The following is a 21,318-nucleotide window of genomic DNA, read 5'->3' on the forward strand; positions in this document are numbered from 1 at the left end:
GCATAATTTGTTAGAGATGCTGTCTGTTGTCTAGTGTATATTTTTTTGCATCTTTGTAAAAAATCAAGTGGCTACAGGTTCATAGACTTATATCTGGGCCCTTGAGTTTCTTCCACCATTTCTTGTATCTGTTAGTGTGTCAGTGCCATACTCTGTTTTGATTCCTATGACTCTGTAGGATAACTTGAAATCAATATAATAGTATATTTGGTAGTGATTTATTGCTCATGGAGGGCAGAGTAGAAGATAAAAGGACAATCAGAAAGAACATACCTATTTTATAATAGGTATTTAATTGGAGTTATTCTATGCAGGGTATTTTGTTTATCCTGGAAGCCATAAGAGGCCAAATTAAGAGGTCAATGCTATGTTTGAGATACCATGAGTTCAGAGGTATCTCAGTATCTCAGTCAGTTTCTATTCCCATACAAACATCATGACCAAGAAGCAAACAGAATAAAGGGTTTATTCAGCTTACACTTCCACATTGCTATTGATAACCAAAGGAAGTCAGGACTGGAACTCAAGCAGGTCAGTAAGCAGGAGCTGATGCAGAGGCCATGGAGGGATGTTCCTTACTGGCTTGCTTCCCCTGGCTTGCTCTCAGCTTGCTTTCTTATTAGAACCCAAGACTACCAGCCCAGGGATGGTACCACCCACAAGGGGCCCTCCCTTCTTGATCACTAATAGAGAAAATGCCTTACAGTTGGATCTCATGGAGGATTTCCTCAACTGAAGCTCCTTTCTCTGTGATAACTCCAGCTTGTGTCAAGTTGACACCAAACCAGCCAGTACACTCAGAGACCACTGAAAAATGGAAGCAATTACCATTGCTTTGGGTTACCCACCAGAACTTATAAGACCCTATATAGTGATATCACAGATACTGGTCACAGGACAAGGAAAAACCAATATTGGTATTAACCATGATGCTTCCCAGCTCTCACAGTATCATTCAGAAGGTATTATTATATGGTTGCTGGGTTGGAAGGAAGTCAGCAACAATCTGAACCACAACAGTAAGTGGCATGGTGTCTTAGTTACTGTTCTATTGCTGGGAGGAGACACATGACCAAGCTTATTTATGGAAGAGAACATTTAATTGGTGACTTGTTTACAGTTTCAAAGAATTAGTTCATTTGCATCATGGAGAGGGGCATGGCCGACAGGCAGGTATAGTGCCGAAACAGTTGCTGAGAGCTTCTTGGATCCTGATTCACATGATGGAGGTAGAGAGTGAGAATGGACATGACCTTTAGAAACCTCAACACCTATCACCATTTACATATCGTTTTTAACAAAGCCATACCTCCTAATCCTTCCAAAGTAGTCCACCAACTGAGAACCAAATATGCAAATATATGAGCCTATGGGGGTGGGGTATGCTCATTCTAACCACCACACATAACAAGATATGCTCATGGGTGCAATAATGTCATGACGGTTATTGGAATAACTAATCACTTTGTAGAATTTAAAGCCACTTCTGAAGAAGGAAACACCTACCTGGTACTGTAAAGCTGGCGAAGAAGCCATGGTTGGGGAGCTCAGTTCACCAGTGGGTGAACTATAACTACTATTATTTTTCTAAATGGACACAGAATCAAACTGTTCTATAAATTCATTCTCTCAATCCATTGATTAGTGCAGCTTATCAGAAAAGCTCTTTCATGCAGTGGATGGCAGTTAATATAGAAACCAACAACTTGTCAAAATTAAAAGAATAAGCGTCTGCTATAAGTGCCATGATTGTTCAGCCATAAGTGATTTCTCTATACCATACTCCATTTTCCCAAAAGGTTTAGGAACCATCAGAAATGATAGGTCAGAAAGAAAGATCCAGAGATTAGGGAAAACTGGCATGAAGTAGAACTTCTAAACTCATAACAGCTGCAGCTCCCTGCACAAGATCTACATAGTTAACACCATCCTAAAGAAAGACAACTTAAAACAATCACAAAAGTACACACTATAGAAAAGACAGCATCTTCAACAAATGGCATTAGTCAACCTGTTTGGCTGCATGTAAGATAATGTAAATAGATTCACAGCTATCACTTTGCACAAAACTCAACTCCAAATGGACCAAGGACCTGAATTCATGACCAGATACACTAAAATATGATAGGAGAGAAGGTAGTGAATAGTCTTAAACTCATTGCCACAGGAAATGACTTTCTAAACAGGACACCAATAGCACAGATACTACAACCAACAGTTAATAAATAGGACTTCATGAATCTGAAAAGTTTATCACAAAGAATAGCATTTAGTGAAAGTGGCAGTCATGCAACGGGAAAGATCTTTATCAATTATACTTTTGAGAGAGGGTTCCTATATAGAATATATAAGAACTCAAACAATGGAACATCGATTAAAGAAATAATCCAATTAAAATATGGGGTGTAGAACTAAACAAAGAGTTCTCAAAGGATGAAACACAAATGCCTGAGAAACACATAAAAATTGCTCTATATCCTTAGTCTTAAAATAATTTTTGTATTTTATCTTATCACTATTAGGATGTTGAAAATCAATAAAATACATAACAGGTCATGCTGGTAAGGATGTAGAGAATGGAGAACATTTATTCATTGCTGGTGAGAGTGCAAACTCGTGTAACCATTATGGAAATCAGTCTGGAGATTCATCTAGAAGGTGAAAATCAATCTACCTAGAGATCCAGCTAAGATCCTTCTAAGACATATAAACAACAGGTTTTATATCATACTATAGAGATACTTGTCAATTCATTTTTATTGCTGCTCTATTCATAATAACCAGAAACAGAAAACAGCCTAGATGCCCATAAACTGATGAATGGGTAATGAAAATGTGATACATTTCCCCAGTGGGATATTATTTAGCTCTTAAGAAAAACGAAATTAATGAAATTTGGTCATCTACAGATGGATCTAGGAAAAAATATCATCCTAAGGGAATCCAGATCTTAAAATAGAAATGTTACATGTTTTTTCTTATATGTGGATGTTAACTTTTAGTCTATTGAGGTATATGCCTCAATCTGAATAATCACAAAAGTCAGATCCTGACTAAGGGAACAGTGGGAGAAGGAGATAGATTTTTCCAAGGAGGGGAAAACAGAACACAGTGTGATAAACAGATAAATGTGAAATGGAATAGGATTAAATGGGGAGGTAGAGAGCAGTAGGGTAAAGTGGAGAATGTGGACAGGGACAATTAACACTAAAAGTCTTTTCAAAAACCATAATTAAACCTACTATTGTAGAAGTTTTTTAATATATATTTTTATATATACATGCATATATACATATGTATATATGCATGCATATACATATATACATATGTATATGGAGGGTGGGGAAACATCTCATACTAAACATCTTATACCTCTGAGTAAAACTTCACATGCCAGGAATTGCCTATATCTTATTGTCTAAAGGGGTCCTACAGACCCTCAACTTAAATATCACTGGCTATTGTCAAGGCTTTTGATTGTTCTCCAGAACCTGATAATAAAGCCATATTGGTGAGGACACTGTTTACTTATGTCATCAAACACAAATCAAGCTAGTACTTACCAAGAAGCTTAACTCCTACTAATTAATATTCACGGTGTTGGAAGGTTCTCTGCATGCTTCTACACAAAATAATAATAATAATAATAAAATTATAAATTATTTTATTATTAAAATTATTATTATTACCATCAATATCAACTAACTGTAAACCCTGTGACCTAGAACAGTGATCTGATTGCAGTAGTGACACAAATGTTATGGAAGTAACCAACCAACTTTTTATTTAACTTAAAGTTTACTCCTTGAGAATCCTTGTCACTGTTAAAGTCACCATAAACTCGATCATGGGCCTGAAGAAAATCCCCACTACTGCTATTATGTTAAAACAGCACGACAATCAAGTGATTCAGTGACATACCAATATACTCTCAGTGCTAACATCACTCACTCCTCATCAGAGAAGCATCTCTGATGAGGAGTGAGTGATGTTAGCACTAAGCAGTAGATGAGATGCACTCATCCTTAAATGGAATGTCTTTATCAAATCCCTCCCTTTGAAGATTAGGGATCTATGCAGAAGAAGAGGTAGGAAGGCTGTGAGAGGCAAGGTGGTGAATGACTCAAGGAAACAGTTTTCCAGACAAAAGGTTGAAACAAACATGAACTCACAAATACTGTTAAATCATATACAGGGTCAAGCCAGAAATATTTCCAACACTGATAAGAGGAAGGGCACACTAAGTCTCACCCCTAACCAAGAAACTATTTGTAATAAGTGCCTGTTAGAAAATGGAAACTCAGTTTTCTCCAATGGACTGGGCATATCAACCACACTCTAGGTCAGGCCTTGCAAAATGGACTCCATGTTTTGTTTTGTTTGTGGGCTTTTGTTTCAATTTGTTTTGATCTGGAATTTTTTGTCTTATTAATTTTGTTTGTTTGTTGTTTTATTTTAATTTGATTTAAGGAGAGAAGGAGAGAGAAAGAACATGATTTGTGGTAGTAGAGAAGCTGGCTGACGCTGGGGTGGGGGGAACATGGCCAAATATATGGTATAAATTTTTCCTAAGTAAACAGAAAAGTTTGTTAAAGAGAATTCTCGAAAGATGAAATAAAAATGGATAATGAATATCTCAAAAAGTGGTTAATACCCTAAGCAGTTAGGGGAATAAAAACACAAATTATGTTGAGATTTGACTATACTCTTGGCAGAATGGATAAGATTAACAACTGACAACGAACAATGTTGGTGATGTGAGGAAAGGGTAACTCGCCCTCATTCACTGTTGCTGGGATTTAAAACTAGTGCACCTGTGGACATCAGTGTGGAGAAATAGCAGAAGCTAAAAATAAAACTACCATATAACCGAGCTATATTGGTCCTTGGCATATGCCTGAAGAACTGGACATCCTACACCATAGATATTCTTCTTGCAGTGTTTATTGCTCCTGTATAAATAATAGCAAGAAGTGGAAGCTGTCTACATGTCCTTCAACAGATGAATGGAGAATGAAAATATATTACATATATGTGGACTATTCTTCAGCTATAGTAAAAAAAAAAATGAAACCATGCAATTTGCAATTAATATGCATGAAGCCAGAAAATATTATATTGAGTGAAGTAACTTTGACCCTAAAAGTCAAGTGCTAACATTTTTTATTATTTTTGACTTACATCTCTAAACCTTTAGGTATAACCTGAAATAACTGCAGAAGCCAGAAAAGTCAAAAAAGGGACCATGGAGGAGGGCACAAGGGGCCTTAGAGGATATGCAGGGACACAAATGTACCGAAGGATGCAATGAGAAAAATGGGAGGTTTTAAACAGGAATGGGAGGTTTTAAATAGGAATGGGAGGTTTTAAACAGGAATGGGGATGGATGGTAACACAGAGGAGAGGGAAGTAGGAAAGATAAGGGTGTTTGAAAATACCTTGGAAAGATATTATTTTGCATTTACTTAAAAATACATATAAAAAATACATAACTGTATACATACACAGTTTAAATGAAATTATACCATTTGATGTGCTCTTATTCCCTACAAAAGTCATAGACTATCTAATAAAACTTCAGGGCTAGGACTGTGAAGCCTCCCTTTGAGTTGTTGGTCGTGTGAATCCAAGAGACTCTAAAAAACAATATGGGCTGTTGTCATTGCCCATTGTTGTCTCTCTGAACCTTAAGATATGACCTTATTGTTGAAGACACCACATGTTTCAGGTGCAGGACTTGGAGCAACCAAGCCAGAATTGCCTTGGAAGCTTCATCCTTGATGATTAGCTCTCAGAATATCTGAAGGTGCAATGAAAGTTGCCAGGAGAGAAAGTCAATAAACATTTCTACCCTTCTGCAGGGTTTAGGAACCACAAAGGCTAGCACAGCAAGGGAGCACCACACCACAGGGACAACAGTGGCGATTACAGAAGTAACCACCAGTTATTTACTTACACTTAAGACTTATGTGGTAGGAGGTAATTCATGCCTGGCGCTTTACACAAGACCAACTGATGAGATTATGGACTCTAGAGAACCTACTATCATCACTTTCTTAAGCCAGTATAATTCCTAACTGCATCCAAAATACCTATCCTGATAGCCAAAAGTAAGTGTAGCTCTTACTAGACGTCAAAGAAATTTCTTATTGCAGAAGATGAGACAATTACAGAAATTCATAATTAGTCAAAATGCAGAAGACAAATGGTCATGGGGTGCTGCTAAATTTTAATTTATACAATGCAAATCCTACACTTAAGGTTCATAGAACATTGTAGAAGAGGAAGCAGAAAGATTGTAAGAGCCAGAGGACTAAAATGTTTGCTGGGAGAATGTGTCTTATATCTATGTCAGGGAGCTCCACTATGACTGCCTAAACAAGACCTGTACACTAACAAAACATGCAAATGTGGATGAGAAAAATCTCACAAGGCCTTGTACCTAGATGAAGACCAAGGACTGTTACAGAGGAAGAGTCAGTCTTGCCCAGGGACAAGACCCCCAAATAGGCTATCTAATTTAAGTTGTCAGAACTAAACATATACACATATTAGCAACACAAAATGAATATATCTGAGTGGGGAGAAAGAGGAAGAAATGATGTAAATAAAATATCTCTATGAAACTTTTTTAAAAATGTTTTTAAAAAGTAATTCAAGAGTTTGGTGACACATACATGTCATCCCAGCATGTGGGAAGTACAGATGGAAGTCAGTTTATGGTCATTCTCAGCACTTAATGATGAGCTTGAGGCCTACTTAGGTGATATGACAGCCTGTCTCAACTAACAATAATAACAATAATAACAATAACAATAATAATAATAATAATAATAATAATGACACAGTAAAAGAAAAGAAAATTAACCAGGTACTGATGGGGAAAAAGTACAGTTTTCTTATTGCAATAATCATACTAAAATATTTAAAAACAACAACTGTTACTAAAAACATATTGTCAAAGCAAACTACTTCTTTAAATATATTAATCCAGTCTCAGAATCTTGAAGAATTCAATACTAAACTCAATAGAAAATGGAAATTAATCCAGTACATATATACTGAAGCTTCTCTTTTTTTTTTCTTTTTTTTTTCAGTTTTTGTGAGACAGGGTTTCTCTGTATAGTCCTGGCTGTCCTGGAACTCACTCTGTAGACCAGGCTGGCCTCGAACTCAGAAATCCACCTGCCTCTGCCTCCCAAGTGCTGGGATTAAAGGCATGCGCCACCACCGCCTGGCTGAAGCTTCTCTTTCTACAGAACATTGTGCTAAGTTCTGTAAGAGCTACACAGATATATTAAGACATACAGAAGCTGGATGCTCTCCTCCAAATTGAAGGAAAGGTATACCTATAAGATAACTCTTGTATGAGACATATAATGCATAGTGGTAGGCAGATGCAGAAGCAAATGTCTTAATCACGTGTAGGTTGAACAAAAGCACTCATGACAGTTTTTAAGCTTGCATACTTGCTGTAGTATTTTCTCTGTCCAATCACATTAGGGCAGTGACAGACCTGTGATTGGACAGGAATAGAGAGGTGGAGCTAGAGTTGGAGGAGAAAGTCAGGAGCAAGAGGAGATAGTTTTTCATCATGAAGTCAGACGATGAGGACGAGTCCGATGCCACATGGTTATAACCAGGCTAAGGTTTTACAAGGTTAAATTAATTGGGTCAAAATATTTCTTTATTATTTGGTTCTGAAATTATTGTATTGGCATCTTGTAAATTGTGATTTTATTATTATATAAGCCTGATTGGATATTAAACCCTTAAGAATAACCTAAGAGTCATGCATTACCGACCTGGTACTAGACGCTAGCTAGATGAATGATTGTGGGGATTTGTAAAGAGTTGCAAGTGAGTGAGATGTTGCATAGCTGGGAGAGAATAACAAGAACCCGCTGGTACTTAGTGTTGAGGCCGGCCAGTACCAGCACAGGAACGTGGCACGCGAAAAAGGGAATTTGCCAGATGGATTCATTTTTTATTAATTCCCACAGCATATACTAATATGGGCTGGAGATATAGCTCACTGCTAGAACAGTTGGCTAGCATGCAGGAGGAACTGAGTTAGCTAAATAGCATTGTGAGGAAATTATATATACTCATGCATATATTACTTTTACTTTCTAAAGCCATATATGTGTATCTATTGTGTTTAATACACCTAAATTTATCAATTGGACCCTCTTGAGCTTTCAATGCTGATCTTCTGGTCAGAGTGGTCAGAGAGACAGACAAAACTATGATTAAAGACAATGTTATTGGTTCATTGTAGTCTCCTGTTGCCCAGAACTGAAGAGCTATAAAGAAAAAGCTAGGTGGGTGGAAGTGGAGGCTAGAACTATCACTGAAAATTAAGGATGGAGGCCCACATCTGTTAAGGGCAGATATCAATGCTATGCAAAAGACTGGACTTAATTCCAGAAATTATTACAAAGCTGTATTATACCTTGAAGTGAGCAAAAAATTATGAAGGACTGTTAAAGAACTGATTGGCAAGGCTGGCTGGTTAGCAAGCCAGGGATGTTCTTGTCTCCAATAAACAATAAAACAATAAAGAATGAAGTTTAACAAAAGTCACAATAAACTCTAATATTAAGAAGACCACCAATAGGCTGATGTACTCAATGTGTGTTCCAAGGACTTCTGCAAGTATAAATGTGTGTTAGCTTCTGCATCAGCAGCAGACAAGATATTTATGCCAATTTACTTGAGAGTATGAATTTTCTAGATAAAATTTAATTAGAAACTGTGCAATATTATGTTTCTTGTGTGTGCGAACATGTGTGCATGTGTATGTGCATACATGAGTATGTGTATGTTTGTATATATGTGTGTATATGTGTATGTGTGGGATGATTATATGTGTATATATACATATATATGCATGTTTACATATATGTGTATATGCGTGCATTCTTGAGTATATGCTTATACATATGTATGTGCATGTGTAAGTGTTTACACATGATTGTGAGTGTGTATGTGTGTGCATGCATGTGGTACACACACATTATATGTATATACACATGTACATGTATGCATGTATGTACAATTATGTGTGCATGTATATAACATGCATGTGTGAAAAAATGTGTATGTGTGTGCATATGTAAATGTGTGTATGTGTGTGCTTACATGTATTTTTGGACATACTCAACTATGTGTGTACATGCATGTGTGTGTATGTCTGTGTGTATGTATATACATTCATGAGTACATGTGTATATATGTATATGTGTATGCATATATAAGTGATATATGCATACATAAGTATGTGTATATGTATGTTTATGTGTGTTTATATAAATGTGTATGTGTGTCTACTTGCATGTCTGTGTACATGCATACATAAGTATGTGTATAATACATATGCCTGTGTATGCATATATGAGTATATGTGTTTCTGCATGCACATTGGTACATATGTATGCATATGTGGATACTCTGTATGAATGTGCATATAGGTATGCATATTAATATATGTGTATTTGTGTGTATACAAATGTGCATATGGGCATGAATATGTCTGTGTATGTGTGTACATGTGTATGCATGAGTGTGTGTCTATTTGTGTACTTGTGCATGTGTGTGTGTACATGTGTACGACAAAGGTAGACATCAGTGTCTTATTTTCGCTCTTCAACTTACCATTTTTTCAGATAGGGTCTTTCACTGAACTTAGAGTTTACTGACTGGCAAGGCTGGCTGGCTAGCAAGCCCCAGGGGTGTTCTTGTCTCCAGCTGCCAGTCCTGAGATTATCAGTGTGCACTTTTGTGCTGGCCTCTGACCCGAGTGCTTAGGACATCAACTCAGGTTTTCATGCTTGCATAGCAAGGACTTTCCCAACCTAGCCATCTTCCTGATGCTGGGGGAAAGTCAGTAGAGAACATAGAATCCTGCTTCTTGTAGTGGTTTCTCATGAGGAACTACAGATGTCTGGAGTGTTTGCTACATCCTCACTGATTTCTTAGCTGTGTACATTTTTTAAAATGGCTGATTTGAAAGAGGGAAAAAAATTATGGTCCTGGAAGAGAGATGCTTTCCAAATCATTTCCTAGGGAAGCAAACCGGCTTTTGTTTGCATCGAAGTAGCGATGCTCAGCCTCTTGGGAGAAAACAGTGCAAATAGACTGGATGGCGTTCCTGGGCCTCATTCATGCATAGGAAACTGTGTTTGTTCATGCCATGCAACATTCTGTTTAACTTTTCTCTTTGCTAATTATTTTGAGCCAATCTTATTTTCACAAATATGTGATCCTGTCACTGTCAGTACTGCTATTGAGCTTTAACACACAGTACACAGGGAAGAGGGAAGCTGTCACACATGTTGCTCTTACCTCATGTAACTTGATAGGATTTGGCTTCAGACTGGTTGAGAGAAATTTGTTTTTGCAAACAGGGCATTTTCAGGAGAGCTACCGAAAAACGATATGCTCTCTCAGAACTACACGGTTCTTCTAAAGTGCAGTGAACTAACTACATCATTTTACCTTTTAAAGGTCAGGAGATGTTAATATGCAATAAATTTACCTGTGATTTATTTTTTTTAAAGGCAGCATCACACAGAACCCCCATAAGGTCTGTGTTGTAGTTTTTAAAGTCTCTAAAGGCTGGGAAGATGAGTGTGCCCTTTCAATGACAGCCTAGTAACTGCTCCTACTTTTATGCCTACTGTATGGGGAGCTGTATTTTATTTCCATTTGACAGCAAGTCCAACCATATTCCTACTAGCAAGGATGTCCAGGCATCATTTTGCAATGGTGACCTCTCCCTCATACTCCCTGGCAGAGGACCTCTTTGTGGCTTTTACCTCAAGTTCTCCTTCTCTGACTCTGAATTCCCTTTGTGAAGACTCCAGCTTCCTATCTTTGCCATCCACACTATCTAATGGTGCTGGCTTTCATGCTGCAGTTTGAGGCCTCTCCCTTGGTCTTCTGTTGAGCTCTCCACATACAGCTTCCTCATATACCACAAACAGCATCCACCACTGGATCTAGTGCTGTTCTACTCACACAAACTCTTGCTCTTGGTATCTCTAGTTCTTTTAATGGTATCAGTGTTCTCTCTGCCAGTTTGGTGAGTGTGGTACCCTTTCTGTCTCTAGTCATGATGTCACCAATTCCTGTCTCATTTCTGCCAGGAGTATTTGTAACTTTGTTTTCAATAGTAACAGCTGAGACTCAACTATCTTGACACAGTTCTCAGCCCCATAGCCCTCTTGGACTTTCCTCAGACTTCCATATTGAATTCACAGATACCTGCACCTTTAGACACTATGTTGTACTGCAGTGCAGCAGTCAAATGAAGAACACTGCTCCAGGTCTCCTCTCCTGCTCTCTAGGTAGAAGTGTGCTGTGACTGCTCCTCCCCAGTCAGGCTTGAGGTTCAGTTACTTCACAGTCAGCCTCATAATCACAGTGTCAAGTGAGATCCTGTTGAAACCACTCTGATCCTATTAGTCTGAGTCCAAAGCCTACTCAGTGATTCGTTATTGTGAAAAAACTGCAGTTGTTCATGGTGCTGCCAACACTGCTTTGAAACATCACTTCCAGTAATCTTCCTGGACTGTAGCCAACGGGAATCATTACACTTTTCAAATGTGTCAAGGGTCTGGCTTGTACTCCTCAGCTCAGGGTCTGCCACAAGATGGCATGCTGGTCCTCCATGCCTCCCTTTCTTCTATCCATCCCAAAGTACTAACTTATCAACTGTACACAGAGACGAGCAATGTGTGGGGGAAAAAGAGACTGGCAGGGGAAAAAATCATTTCTTTAAGAGCTTAGAATTACTGAAATTTAGGTTTCTGGAAAAATGCCAGTGGGTGTGAAATAATCCTCCCCTAGTCTCTCTAGTCTCTCTCTCCATCACCTCAATGAGGTAAGGCAACCTTGGTAGAGGATTTGCCTTAATCTGATTGGATGATAGTTACTGAGGCCTGTGTCTTGCTCTCCTGCTGGGTTAGAAGGCTCGCATCTTATCAGGACTCTAAGTAGTTCAACATTTAGTCTTTAGGATACAAAGCACAGCATTTTTCATGAGTCTGTAAAATGGGAAGGCATCCTGCTCTTGTCTGAAAGTGCATGTAGACCAGGCATGCCCAAATCATAGACACCAGGGGATACACTGAACATGATGCTCATACTTAAGCTCACCAGAGCAGTAACATGGTGCTATCCTAGTCAATGGAACTGTTAGCTCAAATCTGAAGTCCATTTTAACATGGCAAAGATAAGCATTTTCTCCCAATGACTCACATTTCTAGCCTCAGAACTAGGAGGATGCTATACTCTGGGCCACAATTCACACACAGTTATTTTACTCTTTTAAGGGTTACATGTCTATGAATTCTGACAAATGCTTAATTATGACTATTAACATAACCAAAAGAGTAGACACTTCTTAATTGACTGCCTTAAAAAAAAAAAAAAAAACTTTGCTGATGTTCGATACACAGTGAATAAAAACCATGTTTCAGATTCGGGTTCTGGTCTTTGTACAGGCTAGCAGAATGTAATATTCAGTTGTCCTAAGATTCTGAGTAGAGCAGGGAGCTACAGGTCAGTCAGCAATGTGAGCAGGGGAGGAAACAGCCAGTACTGTACATACTCTATTTTGCTAAGCCATGAGAGCTGCTCGCTTAGTGAGCTAAACATATGTCACTGTAATGCTGATTTAGCATACATGGATCTTTATAACTGCATGGAAATCTAGGCTCTGCTACAGTCTCAGGACTGCAGGTACCTACTAAGACCATAAGAGAGCCTTTGACGATATTTTTTTTGTTGCTTTTTAAAAATCCCTTGACATCATAAGCATAAAATTCAGACCCATAACATTTCTACTTCTGCAGTAAGGCCACACTCAGTGATCCCTCCCCTCTCTCTTACTTCTGTTCTCTCTAGTCTTTTATGGTAAGGAACAGGCTTTTTTTTTTTTTTTTTTTTTTTTTTTTTTTTTTTTTTTTTTTTTTTTTTTTTTTTGCATATAGAATGCTCTGACTCTCCAGCCAAAGTGCAGGGTTTGTAATTGATAAGTGACAGGTATTACTAGAGTGTTTCTATGTGATCAGAGTAGATGAACACATTCACCAACACAACTGAGGCACACACTGTTGCCAAATTTTACCTCTTTGGCATGCAAACAGAGTTCAATTAAACCATGTACTATCTTCCTTTTTCACAGGTTTCTAAATTTTCAATGGTTTTAATGGATCCTTGTTTAAATAATATAATTTATTTACCTGTTTTAGAAAGGAGAAAATAGGATGATACAAATGAAATGTTGAAATATTTCGCTGATGGACTTCCTGGGCCTATAGAAAAGATAAAAGACACACTAAGTGGTTGCAAAAGCAACCTGAGGCTGTCACGATGTATTGGATGAAAAACTTTGAATGGATTTACCATTGTATATCATTATAGCTGTTTGACTTCCATAATGATTCCATTAAATATTTTCAGTTCAGAGTATGTGACGAGTTATAAAATATTCCCTGTGCATGCCCATTAAAAATTTTCATAGTGGCAGGAGAGATGGCTCAGCAATTAATAGCAGTTGCTGCTCTTGCAGAGGACTCAGATTAGCTCCCAGCACCCACATGGCTGTTTACAAGACTGTAACTACAGTTCCAGGGGATCCAGTAACTTACTCTTTCCTTCACACACACTGCATACGTGAGATACACATATATATGTGCAGGATAAACACCATACACATAAAAATAAGCTAGTAAAAATTACAGCAATACAAAATGATATAGGATAAAGTTATAGCGTGACATTTCATTTTTACCTTTTTGGGGATGAGGCCTTAGAATATACTTTTTCCTCTATTCACATCAAAAAATACTAGACTCAGGCAGAGCAGTTGTCTCAGTGGTAAAAATGTTCATAAGGACCTGAGTTTGAACCCCTGGCATCTAATGTAAGCGTGAAAAGCCAGATATAGCTGCTGTAATTCCAGTAGTAAAGGGCAATCAGGTGGATCCTGAGATCTCACTGAACAGCAGTCCAGACAAAACTGTGAACTTCTAGTTGAGTGAAAGCCTCTGCCATGGGAATACAGTGACTACCAACAGGGGAAGGCATGGCTATCCTGCTTTGGTCTTTGTATGCATGTGTACCTGCAGTCATTGACACACAGTCACACACACACACACACACACACACACACACACACACACACACACACACACAAACACACACACCCCAAGAAATGAGCTGAGGAATTGGAGACCTGGTTCACTATCAAAATAATTTGTACTTAAAACACGCTCCATAGCAGGGAAGGGTGGCATAGACTTATAACCATAGCACTCAGGATGCTGAAGCAGGGGAAATGCAGTAAGTTCTATACATTCTGGGCTACAAAGGAAGTCTAAGACCAGCTTGGGTTACAAAGTAAAACCTTTTCTCAAAAATATCCAACCAACCAACCAACCAATCAACACACCCAAACTACCAGACTTTACTTGTTCTTTCTTTCATTCGTTATTATTATTATTATTATTATTATTATTATTATTATTATTTTGTCTGTTTTGTTTTTTTGTTTTTTGAGAAAGGGTTTCTCTGTATAGCCCTGGCTGTCCTGGAACTCACTCTGTAGACCAGGCTGGCCTTGAACTCAGAAATCCGCCTGCCTCTGCCTCCCAAGTGCTGGGATTAAAGGAGTGCGCCACCACTGCCGGCTACTAGTTCTTTCTTTAAAATATTTCCCAACATCACACTACTTTCAGTCATATCTATTAACTATAAAATATAACATTAAAAACTTGGAAACAACTCCAATTAATTGGGCTTATCACAGTGTGTGTCCAGTAAAAGTAAAATAATTCTGCTATGGTTGCTTCATTTTCTTTGTCTAAACGAATGCTGCTTTACTACCTTTGTTAGGCTTTTACTCCTGACACGCAGGACCTTCTTTTTATTTGACACTCTCCACACTGGTAAATGAATTAGTCCTTACTGAACATAAGTTGAATCAGTTAAGTACAAAACTTGGCTTCCTGTTGTTCACAGAAGAGAGCAGCGGTGTTCTTGCCTTGCCCGCAACCACAGGGACCTGCGTCCCCTCTTGCTCCTCTCACTACTGCTTAGAAACTCCAGCAGGAAACCACAGCTATTTCCCCCTCACCAATTCAAATCACAGGAATTGCCAGCCCACTTAAAGTAGCTGTGACACCACACAGATGCTCGAGAAAATGTACGGTGGTGCTCAGGAGCCTTTAAACATTCAGCGATGCTTTCTGAGGGCGAATTCCCAAAGAAAAACATCCCTAACAATAGTTAGCTATTAACCATTTATTTGGGAGTAATTTACATGAAAAGCACTCAAATACTACTCAAACCTAGTTCCCATCCCTAGGTTGCTGATTTTTAAAATTCCAAGAAACCAATATGCTAAACTTCCACATCTGACTCAACCTTATAAAAATCTCCAAGTGAATAAAATCATACTATCTTTTACCCCTAAGTCAGTACTTGGTTTCTGCCTTTGTGTCTAAGGCAGCTTCAGAGTCTCTGTGTCTAGCTACGAAAATAGAGCCCCTTTGTCTAAGCTCATAATACTGCCCTTCAGAATACACCTTGAAGTTTGCGATATGAGTCTCTACAGTGCATGTTATCAATGAAGGAACTTCCTACCTAAGATCTCCAAGCGTCCAGGAAGGACAAAGAAAGGATTATGGCAAAGGGCCAGTGTTTTTGAGAGCTTTTTATTCAGCATGAAGGGCAGATGTGCACACTCTCAGGCTGCAGACAGTACAGAGTTCTTCAGCTTTCCTGTGTTCCTACTACCTAGAGCACGGGTTTCAACCTTCTAATGCTGTGACCCTTTAAACTGTTTCCTCATGTTGTGGCAACCCCCACACACACAATTATTTTCTTTCTTTTTTTTTCCTTCCCCCTTTCCTTTCTCTCTCTTGCTCTGGCCCTGCTAGCTCCGCCCCCTCACTCCCTCTCTCACTCTCTCGGCTTGCTCTGGGCCCCTCTAGGTCTGGCTCACAAAATTCTTTTCTTTTCTTTTTTCTTTTTTTAGATCACAGTTTCTTTTTTTTTATTAGATGTTTTCTTTATTTACAATATCTCCTTTCCCAGATTCCCCTCCAAATAAAAAGAAAAGAAAAGAAAAAAACAAAAACTAAAACAAACCCCTGTTCCCTCTTGCCTCCTCCTGCTCACCAACCCACCCACTCCTGCTTACTAGCCCTGGCATTCCCCTACACTGGAGCTTAGAACCTTCACGGGGCCAAGGGCCTCTCTTCCCATTGATGACCAACTTGGCCATCCTCTGCTATACATATACTCCTGGAGCCATGAGTCCCACCATGTGAACTATGGACCAGAGACTAAATGAAGGACAATTCAGACACTGCTCCACCTGGGAATCCTTCCCATATTCAATCATCAAATCTAGACATTATTGTGGATGCCAGCAAGTGCTGGATGACAGGAGCCTGATATAGCTGTCTCCTGGGAGGCTCTGACAGTACCCGACTAATACAGAAGTAGAGGCTCACAGCCATCCATTGGACTGAGCACAGGGTCCCCAATGAAGGAGCTACAGAAAGAGGCCAAGGAGCTGAAGGGTTTGCAGCCCCTTAGGACGAACAACAATATGAACTAACTAGTACCCTCAGAGCTCCCAGGGACTAAAACACAAAATTATTTTCATTGTTACTTGATAAGTGTAATTGTGCTACTGTTATGAATTGTAGTGTAAACCTTTGTGTTTTCTGATAGTCTTAGGTGAGTGCTGTGAAAGGGTCATTCAACACCCAAAGGGGTTGAAATCCACAGGTTGGAAAATGCTGCCTAGACATGAAAGTGCCATGGGACATCTCCTTACAAATCCACCTATAGAAGAATGAAAGTAAGCTTTCTGGTGAGCACAAGGTTATAGGTAAGAAAGGTTTATATTGGAAAAAAGGCAAGGGCATCTTAATTTTAGGAACCTGGAGCAAAGCAAAAGAAAAAAACCATGAAGGACCGGGGAAAAGAAAACAGGCATAGGAGCTAAGATCTCCAGTAGGAACTGAATGGACAACGGGTTGTGAGACCCAGAGTGGCCTCCTGGGCCATGTTCACATATCTGTCCAATTTACATTGATCTTCTCTTAGGTGCTACTTATCACAATCAATTTTAGTGAAGATTTGTATTACATAGACTTTAGCTGTGACCTGTGTAAATACATCAGCCTCCACATAAAGAATATTACCTGTGAAATCACAGCTCTGTCCTTCCAGCCACATACTTTTAAAAGAGATACTTTTATAACAGTTAGATTAAGAACTATACTCATGTCAACCAAGTTTATGTCTCAGGTCACTCTGGAATCCTCCAGACACAGCAGAACGCAGTCCTGTGCCACCACTTCTGCAACAGACAAGGTTTTGGCCTTGATAACATGGGTGAACCAGACTGACCACTGGAGGGGGTGGGGCAGGACAAGTCCACCCCGGAAGAGAATTCCTTCAATTTCTTATTTACTGGGAAAATATAGGTGTTGTTTGAAACTCATTAATTTCCATCTTCAAAGTTGACAGAGCTCGGTATGTTTCCAACCTTACAACTGAATCAGAACCGTAGCTTGGGCTTGGTGAAGTAGCTCTCTGAACCTGTCAGGCCCTGGTTCCATAGTGAGTGCCACCAAGAACAATAATGTGTTTGCCTGCCATTGGAGTCTGAAGATTGTCTCCAGCCTCCTTTCAGTTTTCAGTTTCATGGAGCATACTAGGCTAGAAGCTATCATAGGGCATTGCTTAATGTTTCTGAGTAATGAACGTCTAAGATTAAACCATCAACCTCGGAAACACCAGTTCTATAAATAGTTCCCAAGTCCAAAGTCCACAGCAAGTTCAACAGTGACACAGGCCTGGCTTTTTCTTGCTGTTCACGTGGGTGTTCACGTGCTTGCACACATGTGTGCACTGCCTGTGCACGTGACTTGAGGGAATGCACCTAGTTTTGCTTTTGAGAAACAAAGACGTGCTGTTTGCCGAACATATGTGTTACCTGGATATTCAGATAAAGCCATGTTTGCAGGTTTTATTGCCTATACAATGATTTGTGGACTTAAAAGGCTCTCCCTTGAACTTACCCACTTACTCAAGAATATGTTTTATGACTATTTCAGAAGTTCTATTTATTTTTAAAAGTGACATGAAAAGAAATCCAAGTTGAAAGAAAGCTGTTTATAAAGCCTGGCTTAATTCTTCCTATTGATAATTTCAGAGGGACAGTGTGGCATGGCATTGGGAAGCACATGGCTTTGTGGCTGCGTGACTAAGTGTATAGAGCTTCCTCCAGTAGTTTGTGGAACCTCTTGCCTCATTTTGAAATTCGAGCTTTCCTGAGAAATGGATTCAGCAGAGTACCACTGACAGGGAATCTGAAAACATTTTGAGGGTTGTATGAGCTGCAGTCTGTTATCTCACTCATATTTTAATAAGTAGATGGTTGAGCCTCAGTGGGAGAGGATATGCCTAGGCCTGTTGGGACCAGATGTCCCAGGGTAGGGTGGTACACAAGAGAGGGGGGGTGTTCCCCCTTCTCTGAGAAGAAGGGGAGGGGCAATGGGGAAAGGGATTTGTTAGTCTGAGACTGGGAAGAGAGGAGGGAAGGGGGCCTTGACAAGGGATGTAAACTGAATTAAAAAAAAAAAAACAGGAAAAAGGGCAAAGTAAAATGAAGATGGTTAAAATGTAACACACCAGAGTTCTCCTACTTCCTGGAGCCAACACTGCAGAGTGTCTGGAATGTTCCTTTCACCTTCTGCTCCCTCTTCACTCCATCTCATATCTCCCCCACAGGACTAGTTGCTCTTTCACTACAGACTGGCTGCTCTTTCACTACAGACTGGCACCCTGCCCTTTAACCTCCTCTTCTGCCACATGGGTGATAAGGCCAGGGCGCCTCCCTCCTAGTTTAGGTTCAAAACAGAGTCAGTCACCCTGGGAAACTACCAGAGACCAGAGGCGTGTATTATCACTTTTACCTGGGTTGTGGCCTTGCAGAAGAGGCCCCACAGAAGAGGATGAGCAGCACCAATGGGGTGGGATGGGGGTTGGGAGGGTAGGAGTGGATACAAGAGGATCTGGGACATTAAAGAGCAGCAATGGAAAGCTGGATATTTCCAGCATTCTGGCAAGGAGGCCCCAGTAATGGGGTGCTAAGGTAGAGGTTATCCCCAAGTCTAAGCAACTATCCAAACCAAATGGTCTCTAAACCCTCTTTAACAATTAAGTATTACCACTTATTGTAGCAATGGTCTATCAGAACAATGAGACTTCTCTAGTGTCTGTTATATTATTTATGTTATATTATAGCACCTGGATAATGAAATGAATTCCGTAATAATGTCACTTTTGCTTCTGTTACTTGTAGTTATTTTCTTGAAGTTTCACTAAGGCTGTGACAAATTCACTCTGGAATGATTTCCTGTGCAATAACTAGCCATCAGCAGAAACGGGAAGGCTTTTCTTGCGTCTGCCTCATTGCTCTCACTTTGCCCTGTTTTTTGACTTCTAGTTTTTTAGGTTGACCTACCAGGGAAGAAAGGATCCTGGATGAGGTTAACATGCAGCCAAACTGAAGATACACAGAAGCTAACCTTAATTACTGGTGCCTACAGGAAGAGATATGGGGGACATAGGAGAGATGCTTGCTGTCAGGCTACAAGAGGAATTCCTGAGATCTTGGCCAGGAAAATGGCCCACTGTAACTTTGGCAAATCATAGTTACCAATAGCAGTATTCTAAGAATCTGGGGATTATTTAAATGGTTAGACTATTTCTGTCAACTTGGATCTCTAGCAGACAGTGTAGGCTCAGTATGCTTCGACTAGTGACCTAAGGAATTGCACTTCCCCCAATCAGAGTCGTCCCCAGCCACATTTTAAAAGCTCCAGAATAATTCCAGCAATGCTTTTCTTTAATATACAGAGCAGAAGATGACACGTTATTAGTTCATCCCTTTTTACATTTTTATCCTCAGAAACCCTCCACTCAGAAATCACAAAACCCACAGTGATAGTCTTTTAATCAGTCATCATTGCAGTTTCAAATATTAAAAGAATGACTTGGTGGTCTAGAGATCATTTTTTCACAAAATATTATTTTTTTGTATTACTTCTTATTAAGAAAAAAAAATAACCCTCTCTGAAGAATTTTGTCACTCATGATTGCCTACTTTTTATCAATACATCTCAGAGGGTGAGGCACCTTCATCTTTACACTTCTTATGGCACAAGGAAATGCTACTTCTCCAGCGAGCCTAGAGTGGATATAGGATTGTGTCCTCTATTCTCTTCAAATGATTCTATTCTCAGCACTGTCTTTTTGGCATGAAGCTGCTGAGGCACCAACAGTTTTAGGATTAATAATTAGATGAGAAGATGTTTTTAGAAGTAAGGTAGGAGGCCTAGTGTGGGGGAGGTTTGCAAAGTGTTCATGAGGAAAGAAGGTTGAGAAAGGATGAGAGCCTGTAAGATCTATTGAGGCAGCTTTTGCTACATAAAGATTGGCCTGAGATTAGCATCCTGTCCTCTCAAAGGGGTGCATTTTAGTCAGGAGAGTGCCTAAAGAGAACAAAGCCCTGGGTTTGATTCCCATCACCACAGAACATCTGGTCATGATAGTAGATACATTTCCCCAACATTCTGGATTAAGAGGCAGGAGGGCCAGAAGTTCAAGGTCATCTCCAACTACACAGCCTGTTAGAAAGCAGCTTGTGATACAGGAAAGCATTTCTTAAAAACAAACAAACAGAGTAAGACGAGGGGCATTTGTCTTTCTGTGCAACATAAATTCATCAATCTGACAAAAATTACCTCATCTTTATCCATATCAGTACCACAATTCTGCCATCCAGTGTCAACTGCACTAGTGATGAGCTTTGAGGAAGAGCTGTAGGCACAACCACGTATCATCTCAGAGAGCATATCTCAGTCTTCAAGACCTAGCCAGGACTGGGATATGTGTCCATGCTACTCTTGGGAGTTTAACCCAGACACCTCTGCTCAGAAGACTAGGACTTGCTCTGGGCTTTCAGAAGGCTATGCAAATATGGCATACAAACATATGATGCATTGAAAATTATGTAAAGCAATTCAAGATAAAATCTGAGTCTTGGCTCTTTTCAAAAGAAGAAAAGAGAAAAATTACTGTAAAAACTGATAATGATTTCAATTTTAAGACAGTTAAACCAAGCAAGCAACCACATGAAAAAAGAAAACTCTGTTACTAATAGACTAGGTCAACTCAATTTGCATTCATTAAGCTTTTATATAATATATATATATATATATA

The 21,318-nt window shown here is 39.3% G+C and overlaps 1 protein-coding gene across 4 annotated transcripts in view; it reads right to left on the reverse strand.

Moving 5' to 3' along the window:
• Positions 1–21,318, reverse strand: part of Gprin3 (GPRIN family member 3) — an 80,972-nt gene that overhangs the window by 51,736 nt on the left and 7,918 nt on the right. For 2 of the 4 annotated variants that reach the window (XM_031382053.1, XM_031382054.1), the window contains exon 2: positions 13,251–13,322. The exons of the other annotated variants lie outside the window; for them this stretch is intronic. The gene's annotated coding sequence lies outside the window, so the exon portion shown is untranslated. The remainder of the gene's footprint in view (positions 1–13,250; positions 13,323–21,318) is intronic. 4 annotated transcript variants of the gene reach the window in all.

Source organism: Mastomys coucha, unplaced genomic scaffold (assembly GCF_008632895.1).
Source record: "Mastomys coucha isolate ucsf_1 unplaced genomic scaffold, UCSF_Mcou_1 pScaffold20, whole genome shotgun sequence".
Lineage (NCBI taxonomy): Eukaryota > Metazoa > Chordata > Mammalia > Rodentia > Muridae > Mastomys > Mastomys coucha.